The following is a 13,713-nucleotide window of genomic DNA, read 5'->3' on the forward strand; positions in this document are numbered from 1 at the left end:
ACAAGCAAACAAAAACAAAAAAAACCCTATAGCTCAGATGCAGCTTCATTCAGTGTTTTAACATGATTACTTTACAATTAGGTATTATTGTGCTGTCCATTTTTGAGTTTTTGTATCTAGTCCTGTTGCACAGTCTGTATCCCTTCAGCTTCAATTACCCATTGTCTTACCCTGTTTCTAACTCCTGCTGAACTCTGTTACCAATGACATATTTCAAGTTTATTCTCGAATGTGCGTTCACATCAGTGGGACCATACAGTATTTGTCCTTTAGTTTTTGGCTGGATTCACTCAGCATAATATTCTCTAGGTCCATCCATGTTATTACATGGTTCATAAGTTTATCTTGTCTTAAAGCTGCATAATATTCCATCGTATGTATATACCACAGTTTGTTTAGCCACTCTTCTGTTGATGGAGATTTTGGCTGTTTCCATCTCTTTGCAATTGTAAATAACGCTGCTATAAACATTGGTGTGCAAATGTCCGTTTGTGTCTTTGCCCTTAAGTCCTTTGAGTAGATACCTAGCAATGGTATTGCTGGGTCGTATGGCAATTCCATATTCAGCTTTTTGAGGAACCACCAAACTGCCTTCCACAGTGGTTGCACCCTTTGACATTCCCACCAACAGTGGATAAGTGTGCCTCTTTCTCCACATCCTCTCCAGCACTTGTCATTTTCTGTTTTGTTGATAATGGCCATTCTGGTGGGTGTGAGATGATATCTCATTGTGGTTTTGATTTGCATTTCTCTAATGGCCAGGGACATTGAGCATCTCTTCATGTGCCTCTTGGCCATCCGTATTTCTTCTTCTGGTAGGTGTCTGTTCAAGTCTTTTTCCCATTTTGTAATTGGGTTGGCTGTCTTTTTGTTGTTGAGTTGAACAATCTCTTTATAAATTCTGGATACTAGACCTTTATCTGATATGTCGTTTCCAAATATTGTCTCCCATTGTGTAGGCTGTCTTTCTACTTTCTTGATGAAGTTCTTTGATGCACAAAAGTGTTTAATTTTGAGGAGCTCCCATTTATTTATTTCTTTCTTCAGTGCTCTTGCTTTAGGTTTAAGGTCCATAAAACCACCTCCAGTTGTAAGATTCGTAAGATATCTCCCTACATTTTCCTCTATCTGTTTTATGGTCTTAGACCTAATGCTTAGATCTTTGATCCATTTTGAGTTAATTTTTGTATAAGGTGTGAGATACGGGTCTTCTTTCATTCTTTTACTTATGGATATCCAGTTCTCTAGGCACCATTTATTGAAGAGACTGTTCTGTCCCAGGTGAGTTGGCTTGATTGCCTTATCAAAAATCAAATGTCCATAGATGAGAGGGTCTATATCTGAGCACTCTATTTGATTCCATTGGTCGATAGATCTATCTTTATGCCAATACCATGCTGTTTTGACCACTTTGGCTTCATAATATGCCTTAAAGTCCAGCAGCGTGAGACCTCCAGCTTCGTTTTTTTTTCCTCAAGATACTTTTAGCAATTCGGGGCACCCTGCCCTTCCAGATAAATTTGCTTATTGGTTTTTCTATTTCTGAAAAATAAGTTGTTGGGATTTTGATTGGTATTGCATTGAATCTGTAGATGAGTTTAGGTAGGATTGACATCTTAATTATATTTAGTCTTCCAATCCTTGAACACGGTATGCCCTTCCATCTATTTAGGTCTTCTGTGATTTCTTTTAGCAGTTTTTTGTAGTTTTCTTTATATAGGTTTTTTGTCTCTTTGGTTAAATTTATTCCTAGGTATTTTATTCTTTTAGTTGCGATTGTAAATGGGATTCGTTTCTTGATTTCCGCCTCAGCTTGTTCATTACTAGTGTATAGAAAAGCTACAGATTTTTGAATGTTGATCTTATAGCCTGCTACTTTGCTGTACTCATTTATTAGCTCTAGTAGTTTTGTTGTGGATTTTTCTGGGTTTTCTACATATAGTATCATATCATCTGCAAACAGTGATAGTTTTACTTCTTCCTTTCCAATTTTGATGCCTTGTATTTCTTTTTCTTGCCTAATTGCTCTGGCTAGAACTTCCAACACAATGTTGAATAATAGTGGTGATAGTGGACATCCTTGTCTTGTTCCTGATCTTACGGGGAAAGTTTTCAATTTTTCCCCATTGAGGATGATATTAGCTGTGGGTTTTTCATATATTCCCTCTATCATTTTAAGGAAGTTCCCTTGTATTCCTATCTTTTGAAGTGTTTTCAGCAGGAAAGGATGTTGAATCTTGTCAAATGCCTTCTCTGCATCAATTGAGATGGTCATGTGATTTTTCTGCTTTGATTTGTTGATATGGTGTATTACATTAATTGATTTTCTTATGTTGAACCATCCTTGCATACCTGGGATGAATCCTACTTGGTCATGATGTATAATTCTTTTAATGTGTTGTTGGATACGATTTGCTAGAATTTTATTGAGGATTTTTGCATCTGTATTCATTAGAGAGATTGGTCTGTAGTTTTCTTTTTTTGAAATATCTTTGCCTGGTTTTGGTATGAGGGTGATGTTGGCTTCATAGAATGAATTAGGTAGTTTTCCCTCCACTTCGATTATGTTGAAGAGTTTGAGGAGAGTAGGTACTAATTCTTTCTGGAATGTTTGATAGAATTCACATGTGAAGCCGTCTGGTCCTGGACTTTTCTTTTTAGGGAGCTTTTGAATAACTAATTCAATCTCTTTACTTGTGATTGGTTTGTTGAGGTCGTCTATTTCTTCTTGAGTCAAAGTTGGTTGTTCATGTCTTTCCAGGAACCTGTCCATTTCATCTAAATTGTTGTATTTATTAGCGCAAAGTTGTTCATAGTATCCTGTTATTACCTCCTTTATTTCTGTGAGGTCAGTAGTTATGTCTCCTCTTCCATTTCTAATCTTATTTATTTGCATCCTCTCTCTTCTTATTTTTGTCAATCTTGCTAAGGGCCCATCAACCTTGTTGATTTTCTCATAGAACCAACTTCTGGCCTTATTGATTTTCTCTATTGTTTTCATGTTTTCAATTTCATTTATTTCTGCTCTAATCTTTGTTATTTCTTTCCTTTTGCTTGCTTTGGGATTAGTTTGCTGTTCTTTCTCCAGTTCTTCCAAGTGGACAGTTAATTCCTGCATTTTTGCCTTTTCTTCTTTTCTGATAAAGGCATTTAGGGCAATAAATTTCCCTCTTAGCACTGCCTTTGCTGCGTCCCATAAGTTTTGATATGTTGTGTCTTCATTTTCATTTGCCTCGAGGTATTTACTAATTTCTCTTGCAATTTCTTCTTTGACCCACTTGTTGTTTAAGAGTGTGTTGTTGAGCCTCCATGTATTTATGAATTTTCTGGCACTCTGCCTATTATTGATTTCCAACTTCATTCCTTTATGATCCGAGAAAGTGTTGAGTATGATTTCAATCTTTTTAAATTTGTTAAGACTTGCTTTGTGACCCAGCATATGGTCTATCTTTGAGAATGATCCATGAGCACTTGAAAAAAAGGTGTATCCTGCTGTTGTGGGATGTAATGTCCTAGAAATGTCTGTTAAGTCAAGCTCATTTATAGTAATATTCAGGTTCTCTATTTCTTTATTGATCCTCTGTCTAGATGTTCTGTCCATTGATGAGAGTGGTGAATTGAAGTCTCCAACTATTATGGTATATGTGTCTATTTCCCTTTTCAGTGTTTGCAGTGTATTCCTCACGTATTTTGGGGCATTCTGGTTCAGTGCGTAAATATTTATGATTGTTATGTTTTCTTGCTTAATTGTTCCTTTTAATAGTATATAGTGTCCTTCTTTGTCTCTTTTAACTGTTTTACATTTGAAGTCTAATTTGTTGGATATTAGTATAGCCACTCCTGCGCTTTTCTGGTTGTTATTTGCATGAAATATCTTTTCCCAACCTTTCACTTTCAACCTATATTTATCTTTGGGTCTAAGATGTGTTTCCTGTAGACAGCATATAGAAGGATCCTGTTTTTTAATCCATTCTGCCAGTCTATGTCTTTTGATTGGGGAATTCAGTCCATTAACATTTAGAGTTATTACTATTTGGATAATATTTTCCTCTACCATTTTGCCTTTTGTATTATATATATCATATCTGACTTTCCTTCTTTCTACACTTTTCTCCATGCCTCTCTCTTCTGTCTTTTTGTATCTGACTCTAGTGCTTCCTTTAGTATTTCTTGCAGAGCTGGTCTCTTGGTCACAAATTCTCTCTGTGACTTTTTGTCTGAGAATGTTTTAATTTCTCCCTCATTTTTGAAGGACAATTTTGCTGGATATAGGAGTCTTGGCTGGCAGTTTTTCTCTTTTAGTAACTTAAATATATCATCCCACTGTCTTCTAGCTTCCATGGTTTCTGCTGAGAAATCTACACATAGTCTTATTGGGTTTCCCTTGTATGTGACAGATTGTTTTTCTCTCGCTGCTTTCAAGATCCTCTCTTTCTCTTTGACCTCTGACATCCTAACTAGTAAGTGTCTTGGGGAACGCTTATTTGTGTCTAATCTCTTTGGGGTGCGCTGCACTTCTTGGATCTGTAATTTTAGGCCTTTCATAAGAGTTGGGAAATTTTCAGTGATAATTTCTTCCATTAGTTTTTCTCCTCCTTTTTCCCTTCTCTTCTCCTTCTGGGACACCCACTACACGTATATTTGTACGGTTCACATTGTCCTTGAGTTCCCTGATACCTTGTTCAAATTTTTCCATTCTTTTCTGGATAGTTTCTGTTTCTTTTCGGAATTCAGATGTTTCATCCTCCAAATCACTAATTCTATCTTCTGTCTCTTTAAATCTGTCATTGTAGGTATCCATTGTTTTTTTCCATCTTTTCTACTTTATCTTTCACTTCCATAAGTTCTGTGATTTGTTTTTTCAGTTTTTCTATTTCTTCTTTATGTTCAGCCCATGTCTTCTTCATGTCCTCCCTCAATTTATCGATTTCGTTTTTGAAGAGGTTTTCCATTCCTGTTCGTATATTCAGCATTAGTTGTTTCAGCTCCTGTATCTCATTTGAACTATTGGTTTCTTCGTTTGACTGGGCCATATGTTCAATTTTCTGAGCGTGATCCGTTATCTTCTGCTGTCGTCTGGGCATTTAGTCAGATTTCCCTGGGTGTTCGACCCCACAGGTTGAAAGATTTTTCTGTGCAATCTCTGGGTTCTGTTTTTCTTATCCTGCCCAGTAGGTGGCGTTCGTGGCACACGTTTGTCTATGGGTTCCACCAGTGAAAGTTGCTGTGGGTCCTTTAACTCTGGAAAATTCTCGCCGTAGGGGAGGTTCAGCAGCCGAAGCGTCTTGGAAGAATGCCAGCCAGCCTGGGGTTCCGAATGCGGGGAGGGTCGCCGGCCGCCGCAGCACGGGAGAGCATCCGGCCGAATTAGCTAGTCGGCCCAGGGCACCAAGCGTGGCGGGAGGGTGCCAGCTGTTGCAGCCCGGGAGAGTGCACTCTTCCCAGCCGGATGGGGGAGTCATGTGTTTGGAAGGGACCCCGGTCACTGTTCTCCGCAGTCTGGGGATTTCCAACCCAACTATCTCAGTTGGTCCGAAGGGCCTCGCGTGGTGGGGGCACCAGCCGCCGCGGCCTAAGGGAACTGCCTGTCCAATTCTACCAGCTGGTCTGGGAAGGTGGAAGGGAGGGACTCCGGTCGCTTGCCGTCCCACCCAGGAAAGCCCGTGCCCCTTGGTGATCTCACCGGAGCTGGTTCTCCCAGATAGTCAGCCGTTCCAGGATGGGGTACGCCGTCTCTTTGATCTCCCTCGTGGCTCCGGGAGCTGCCCTGTATTATCTCCACTCCCCCAGTAGCTGTTCTGGAGGAGGAAAGGTGAGGGCAGCAAGGCTGTCGAGGCTGGTGGCGGAGGAGCCGGTGAAGGCGGGGGAAGAGGGCACCATGGTTATTGGAGAGCCGCTGAAGCAGGAGGAGAAAGAGGGGGGAGAAGGAGGGCGGGCAGGTCGGCTGCTGCGGGGTGTGGGCGCCGCGCGGCGGGCCGGCGGAGAAAGAGCCCAGTTGTCTTTTTAAAAATCATAATTCTATATTCCATTTGATGGAAACATTTCAACATATTTTCTTAGATCAAATGCATTTTAGTTTCTTATATTTCAAAATTCAGAAATCGAACCATATTTATTAGTTTTCCTTCTTTTTCTAGGCCCATTCATCTCCTAAGTTAATGCAAAGAACAGATCAGGGGCGGGCCGCGGTGGCTCAGCGGGCAAAGTGCTTGCCTGCTATGCCGGAGGACCTCGGTTCGATTCCCGGCCCCAGCCCATGTAACAAAAACGGAGAAACAGAATACAATAAAACAAGAAAATGTTTAAAAGATGTTTCCCTTTCTTCCTTCCTTCCTTCCTTCTATCCTTCCTTCCTTCTCTCTGTCTTTCCTTTAAAAAAAAAAAAAAAAAAAAAAAAAGAACAGATCAGGGTCACACACATTTGAGCCTCTACTAAACAGTACCTTCAATTTTCATATGAATGCTGACAACTCCAGCACTAGTAAAAAGATGATTATTTGCTGTCGACAGAACAACCACAAACATAAAACTGTTTTATGGACAGAAACATTGACTCTCATTTCAGTTGTCTTGACTGTATGTTGACATATCCTTAGACTCTAAAATTTCATGTGTGACATTAACTGTTACTTTCATAGTATCTTCATTTTTCCTCTCCCAGGTCTTCATCTGATGTACTACAATTAGGACATCAGACCTCATCCTCCATCATCACGCCTCAGGAATGTGTCTCTGGACCTTCGTGATCAGGTCAGCATCTGCATAGACATGATACATAAGAACCAGTTAGCATCCATTTGTAGCTATTATTAAAGTTGGAGTTTTCCATTTTCTTTGATGACTCTTTGCAGCTTCCACTACCTTACTGCAAGCTCCTTTATTTCTTCTCACCATCGTACCCCAGTGTTTACCGTAATTTCTTAGCACCAGAAAGGCATTCATGAAAGTGTATTAAATGAATAAATGAAGCATTTTCTTTTTGTTTTATAAGTCATCACCCTATATGATCTGAAGCCTAATACCTTATTTCTTCTTTTCGCTTTCATTGATAAATATGATTTTTAGCCATCCTGCTTTTAGTTTTCTTTTTACTAGACAAAGCCACTATGTTGACAACACCAAAGATGTAAGTGTAAATCCTATTTAAAGAGTAAATACTGTTTAGACTGTATTAAAAAATAACCTTGAAGACTTTAATTCTTATTAATCATAGGGATGATTTAACTTCAGGAAAAGGTGATAAAACAGTCTGCGGGACACCAAACTCAGCATACTCAGCAAGACATAGCAAAATGACTTAAGCTATTTACTCTAAAGGTTCCATATTTTTATTCTCTTTTTCTCTTCAGGAACCTCCAAGACAAGAGGTCAATTTAGCTCCATTTTATTCTTAAAAAGAGAATTTAGTGTTCTTGACAGGTGTCAGATTGCAGATCCTTAGAGACAAACATTTCTTGTTTGCCATCAGAGTATTTATAGTACAGACACCTATATGTGTTTTCCCTTCCTCTCCTCTGTTCCTTACCTTATCCCAAGACCAAAACTCTGACCTAAAGAGAGCAACTCCAGATGCAGAATAAATATTGTCACTTGGCTGTTAAATCACCACTCCTTTGCCCACTCTGTCTAGAGAGGGGACAGTGAATACCAATTGTGATGATGTTTCTTGTGTGATATACTATGTTCCTTAGAAAGTGGATGAAAAGTGTTTACACATGACACAATAGTTACAGAATAGTCAAACAATCAGAACACCCTTAACCCTTTGGTCATTGTTTTCAATGTCATTATTGGTGTTTTAAAAATCATATTAAACTTGTTAAAATGCCCTCAAAATTCAGTGTCAAATTTTTGGTCAATATTTCCACTTAAAATGTCATTTTAGGAATTAATAACTTACAATTGTCACAAACTATTATTCCATAAAACAAGTTGTTTGTAAAATATCTCTTCCCTCCCAAAGTATTTTCTAGGCACTGGTATCATTCGCCAGTCTTCTGAATAATTCTATGGAAGCTCCAGTAGCCTTCTTGACAAATGACTCAAAAACATCTAGAGCCACAGACAGTTTCATATCATGAATAGCAAACTTCTCAGGGACACTGCTCAGAGATGAGCCCTTACACACAGGAAATTGCCTGAGCATGGCAGCGTCACCAGATTTAAAGACTTTGGCACTCTCCACGAGCTTCTTGCAAGAGGGATCAGTCTTCCACTTTTAGCATAGGCAGCTTTCAGACAATAGGAGAGAAGTGACAATCCAGCATGGGTGCATTGTCAGCATGAGTCTGGCCTGGGTGGCCCAGGATGGTGAGCTGTGAACTTAGCAGCCCCTGTGGTAGTTTGCTATTCCTACCACCTGCCACGTCACCATTACAGACAATTTTGGCTGGCAGTTTATGACATGCATGTCCATGTTATCAGACAGAGCTTCTTTTTAGTATCTAAATAACTTTTCTTCAGCTCTAACATCGAATGAAGCAAAGATGTACCACCATGCCTAGTCCAACCAGGTGAGTCCTTATCTGACCCTTACTACTGTACCAATTCTACCAATTTTGTAGACATCCGGAGGGGCTCTTAAATTGGATGAGTTGGCAGGATGAAATCCAATGCAATTAGTTCCAGGAGCACTGTGCACGATTTTATAACCCTCGTTCCAAGCATTTTAGAGCTTGGATCCCAGCACGTTGTCACCATTCCAACCAAAAATTGGCACAAATGCTTCTCACTTTCAGTTGTAGCCCATTTCCTCAATGTACTTACTGACATCTTTATTCCTTTTCTTATGCCTCCTTGGGGCATATGGAGGGGTCACTGCAATCTTTTCTTTCCCTTTTTTGCAATAGTAGGAATGTATGTAAAAGGAACTGCATGCTCATTGGTCTGGTCACCTTTTTAAATACAAGCTTCATATTCACCATCAACTTCAATAAAAATGAAAAGAACTCACCCAGGTATGTTTGTAACCATGCTTTTATGCAAGACTTGGGTCCTAGAAGTTCAGTGATTAGCCTCATTTTACATCCCGACCTCAAATTTCCCCAGAAAGATATCAATGAAACTTTTGGTTTCACCAAAACCCAGGTGTATTGGTAGGATTTCTTTCTGATTTTAGTGGCCTCTCTTTCAAATGCATCATTGGCCTTTCCATTGCTTCCTTCATATTTGTAGATCAAGTGATTAGAAATGTTGGACTTGTTAGAATGCATGCGTCCAATCACCACAGCATTATATTCCTTTCTCATCTTGTCGTGAGTTTAGGGATGATTTACTTGGTGCCTGGGTTGCAGCTGAGGACATATTGTGAAAAGCTCATTTATACTGGATGTTAGAGAACACAATATGTAAACTACTACACCATTAAAAATGTTTTCCATTATTAGTTATTGAAATTACTCTCATAATCAGCCTTTCTACAGTAACTAAAATTTCTATCAGGAAATTAAAAACTTAAAAATAACTTCCAGAGCAGGTTTTAATTATGAATTATAGAATCACAAAATGGTCTTTCTAGATCTCTAACTATTACCCTCTACCAACCCAGCATTAGCTCAAGCAAGGCACGGAGAATACAACAAGAAGTAAATATTTATTGAGCACCTTCTGACATTCCAGGGAAATTAGTAGGTATTGAGGGTGTAGAAGTGAGTGAGGCATTGTCATGCCACGCTCAGTCCCGTGGACAATGCCACGCTCAGCCCCGTGAGTCGTATTTGTTTGCCCCGGTCATTCACAGGAGCAGTCACTACTATCCTTCTTTTCAGTGGATGCTGACACAAATTGTGCAAGGGAATCAATGAACAAAACAAAAAGGACAAATGGCAAAACTATTTCAAGTACTCTTTCTTAGGCTTGCTCCATCTCCAAATGACAACTGATAATTAGGTAAGCAAATGAGACCTTACTGAAACAACTGGCTCTCTGTGATTAAAATACCAAACAACATAATGACATATTGCAGAGGGAGCAACCTTTCTCTTTGTGCTCACTACTCTCTTGTTGAGTTATCATTCAGTATTGGGTAGAGAAGCAGCCAAACGTACAAAGTTTAGGGTCAAGTGAAAATTACCTAATGCTTTATGGGTAATTAGCTTGGGTTATATTAGGCAAGGGAGTATTCATTAGTTACAATGCAAACACGATGTGGTTACTAGGCATTCATGTCCCAGCATGGTTCCTAGTTCAGCCCATAATTACCTATTCACCAGACGATCAGTTTTGGAGCCAGGTGAAGAAGGAATCCTCAGGAAACACTGTCGCATCACCCTGGAAACGTGGTGACTAACAGAGCAGGTGGGCTAAGCATCCTTATTTCTGGAAAGAATAAAACGGCACTCTTTTTATTTATTTTATTTATGCCCCCAGAGTGTTATGAATCACTTGGGTGAGTGGGGTGCTATATGTAATTTAAGGGAGTTGGTAACAGACCTTTTGATCTAAAATATCAACCCCAGTGATTGCTTCATTGCCATTATAGATTTATTTCCCCATGTCGTGGATGTCTTTCAAAGCAGGAGTCATAATGTGAAATGCAAGTTCTGCCAGCTAATCATTTAGGGAACCTTTTAAGGAGGGTGACCATATGTCCCAGTTTACCCGGGACAGGCTGGGTTTATACTGCTGTCACAGGATAATTGTTAATACTGCCTCCATTCACTCCCCAGAGTATTCTGGGTTAGATAATGATAAAGCAAATGGCCATTACATCTAAGGCCCAGCCAGGATCTGTGGTTTCAAGGAACAGAAACTATGGCAAATTTAAGTTCTGGGCAAGAGCATGTGATTGGTTGAATCAAGATCACATATTTGAACTGTAGATGCCAAAGACCAGGGGAGCAGAAAGTGGCATTTAGTTAGAATACCGCCTCCAACAAAGAATTACATGTGCGGAAACTACCCAAACCAGAAAAAGGGTTCAGAGAATGACACCTTTAAAAAAGAAAAAAAAAAATTGAAGCACAATTTCTGTTCCCCCTCTCTAGTCCCTGAGGTGTTGAATTATAAGTGTATGATAACAATATGTGTTTCACAAGGACATAAAAAGAAATTGGCTAAATGGGAGAAAGAACCCCAAACCAACAAATTTCTACTTCTTCATTGTGTTGCCTAGAAATGACCCTTCACGACAGAGCAGAGTATTGCATGTTGTCAATGATTAGATGCCCTAAATTTTTGGTAGATGATTCAGGTTTATAAAGTCCTAGAATAAAGTAATATTAAATAGTTCAGAAAATGTTGTATGAATTTCACCATTAAAAACTCATTTCCCTGATGCTATTGCTAGTAGACTGTTTTATTAGGCATATGTGGTAACTTTGTAAACTGGAAAGATTACTATGGTTTGCGATGTTAAACAACCCTTAGCTAAAGAAATGTTTTGTTTTGTTTTTTTGGTGTGTGTGTGTGAGTGTGTGTGTGTGTCACTGCAGTTTTATTTTTTAAATGCAAACTGTTTTTATAAATGAATGACCTCTTTAGTGAAGATGATGAAAATATTTCACTTTCTATAAGAATTTGGAAAGGGGATAAGAGATGACTGATGATATTTTGGAAAAAAGCAAGCTAATTCTTAAATGATAACTAAAAAGAAAAAAAGTTTGTCTTATGCTGTACCAAATGTTGGTAGAAACATTGCCATTAATTGTTTCTTAAACTCATAATAATCATTTGCCTTCTAATAAAATTGCTAAAATGCCTAGTAGCTGATATTAAAATACACATAATATGAGACTCAAGAAAGAAGCTTTGATGTTTGTTTGATAATGAGGCACACATTTCTCTCAGAGTAATAACTTAATGAGGTTTCTTCAACAAATGCACACTCATATGTTGTACTCAGAGAACAAAAAGAAAATAAGAGAGTTTTAATCCTTAATAATTGGAAAAGTGATTTGGGAATTGAGCAGCCTTCATTCTGTTCACTAATTCTGTGTGTAATCACAGCCTGGGAAATTCTGCTTACCTTGATATCTAGATCAGTTGTATGATGTAATATATTTTTTATTACTGCATCCCACTCTGCCATTAAATATGGCTTAACTTTCATCTGGAAGGTAAAAACAGAAATAAACTGGCATATCTGGACTCTGATCTGGCCCCACCTATTGTTTAAGATGAAACATATCATTCACAAGAGCATTTTTCTCTGCCAGGCTCATTGTGACTGTGTTCATGCATACTGGGTCTCTCTGAATGTTCCTTCTTTACCTCTATATTTCTTGATTGATGATGAAAATGAACCTCAGAGACATGTTAAGAATGATCCCCATATAGATTTTGTACTGTAAAATAAATCCCTAATCACAGCGGGACTATTTGTAAGTGATCCATCCTAATAGAAGGAAAACATAACAGAGTCTGTCTATCCTGCTGTTAAAAGTCCCTCTAAACATGAGCGATTGCTAATTGTGCATTCAAGAAAAAAAAAAAAAGAAAGAAATTAGAAGTCTGACAGGAGAACTATTCCATTTAAGCCGGGAATTGGTGAATTCAGTGTCAATAAAAGACACACATTTCACAGTCTGTTAAACTCTTCATATGACAAAAAAAAATATCAAAATATCAATATGAAATAAGATTTTAGCCCAAGAACTCACACAACGTGAGATTAGTGTACTATGCTTAACACGATACATATCACGATATTATAAAAAATGAAATTTGGCCCAACTATTTCAGTAAAATGATCTTATGATTTTCAGTTTAGAGCAAAAAGATGTACTGATATCTGGTTAAGTCTAACCAAAGGTACACCATTTATTACATTAGGTTACCAGAACACTAACTAACACCAACCAAGTTATGAGTAGTTAGGCAGAAGACCAATCTTGCTCCATAGATGAAAAAAATAATTTACGATATGTTCCTTATATACTCAAAGTATTGACAAATTCAAAGCACACAAACTTAAACGAGTATAGTAATGAATAATGGAAAGACACAGCGTAATGTGCAGTGCTCTGAACTCATTCTATGCCTTCGTATTATTCTTCTTTATTTATATGAATGGAATCACTTATTTTATCACCTTTTTCCAGTGAAGAAACTAAAACAAAATCACAGACTATTTAGGGTGGTAGGAAGTTAGAGTAGGCAGCTATATTGAACAATATTTGGTATTTAGTGCATATGGTACCAGTAAAGTTCTTGAAGATCAAATTTAGAATTTAAGAGTTCTAGGCTCCATGTTCTGCCACAATTACCAGAATAATTTGATTCATTTGATAATATCTCATGTCTAAGTATACCATGTGAGGCTGATTACTTGGTTACTCAAACAAAATGATCCAATAATGAAAGCAACAAAGAAATTCCAATGAAATACCTTTCCAATTAAAATATGCCATTCCAGGGTCCAATATCCATTTCAGAACACTCTTCACTACGAATTTCCAAATAGCTTTATGCTGATCTTATTAAGAAATGCTTTGTCCTTTTCTTTCATTTCTTGACTAATGCATATCTGGGATTTTTAAATCCCATAATTACACAAGAATGATTCTCAAGCAGGATAAATTATAGTCAGAATTCATCCTGAAGATGCCACTGATAAATAACCAAATCAATGGATACCACACTGTGCATAGCTCAGGGAAACTAGGTAATAATTACTTTCAAGAATTTTATTGTGTGCATAAAATATAGATGTATGGGTAATAGTATATATAGTTTAAAAATCAATTTATATTGAATTTCCCAGAGAACAAATAA

At 38.0% G+C, this 13,713-nt stretch overlaps 1 long non-coding RNA gene across 4 annotated transcripts in view; it reads right to left on the reverse strand.

Annotated features, from left to right (window-relative positions):
• Nucleotides 1-6,401: 6,401 nt before the first annotated feature.
• The window catches only part of LOC143679336 (uncharacterized), a 364,318-nt gene continuing 357,006 nt past the window's right edge, over nt 6,402-13,713 (reverse strand). For all 4 annotated transcript variants that reach the window (XR_013173665.1, XR_013173664.1, XR_013173663.1 and 1 more), the window contains 3 exons: nt 11,966-12,049; nt 10,201-10,317; nt 6,402-6,758 (listed from right to left, as the gene is read on the reverse strand). This is a non-coding gene — a long non-coding RNA (uncharacterized LOC143679336). The remainder of the gene's footprint in view (nt 6,759-10,200; nt 10,318-11,965; nt 12,050-13,713) is intronic.

This window comes from Tamandua tetradactyla, chromosome 4, assembly GCF_023851605.1.
Source record: "Tamandua tetradactyla isolate mTamTet1 chromosome 4, mTamTet1.pri, whole genome shotgun sequence".
Classification (NCBI taxonomy): domain Eukaryota; kingdom Metazoa; phylum Chordata; class Mammalia; order Pilosa; family Myrmecophagidae; genus Tamandua; species Tamandua tetradactyla.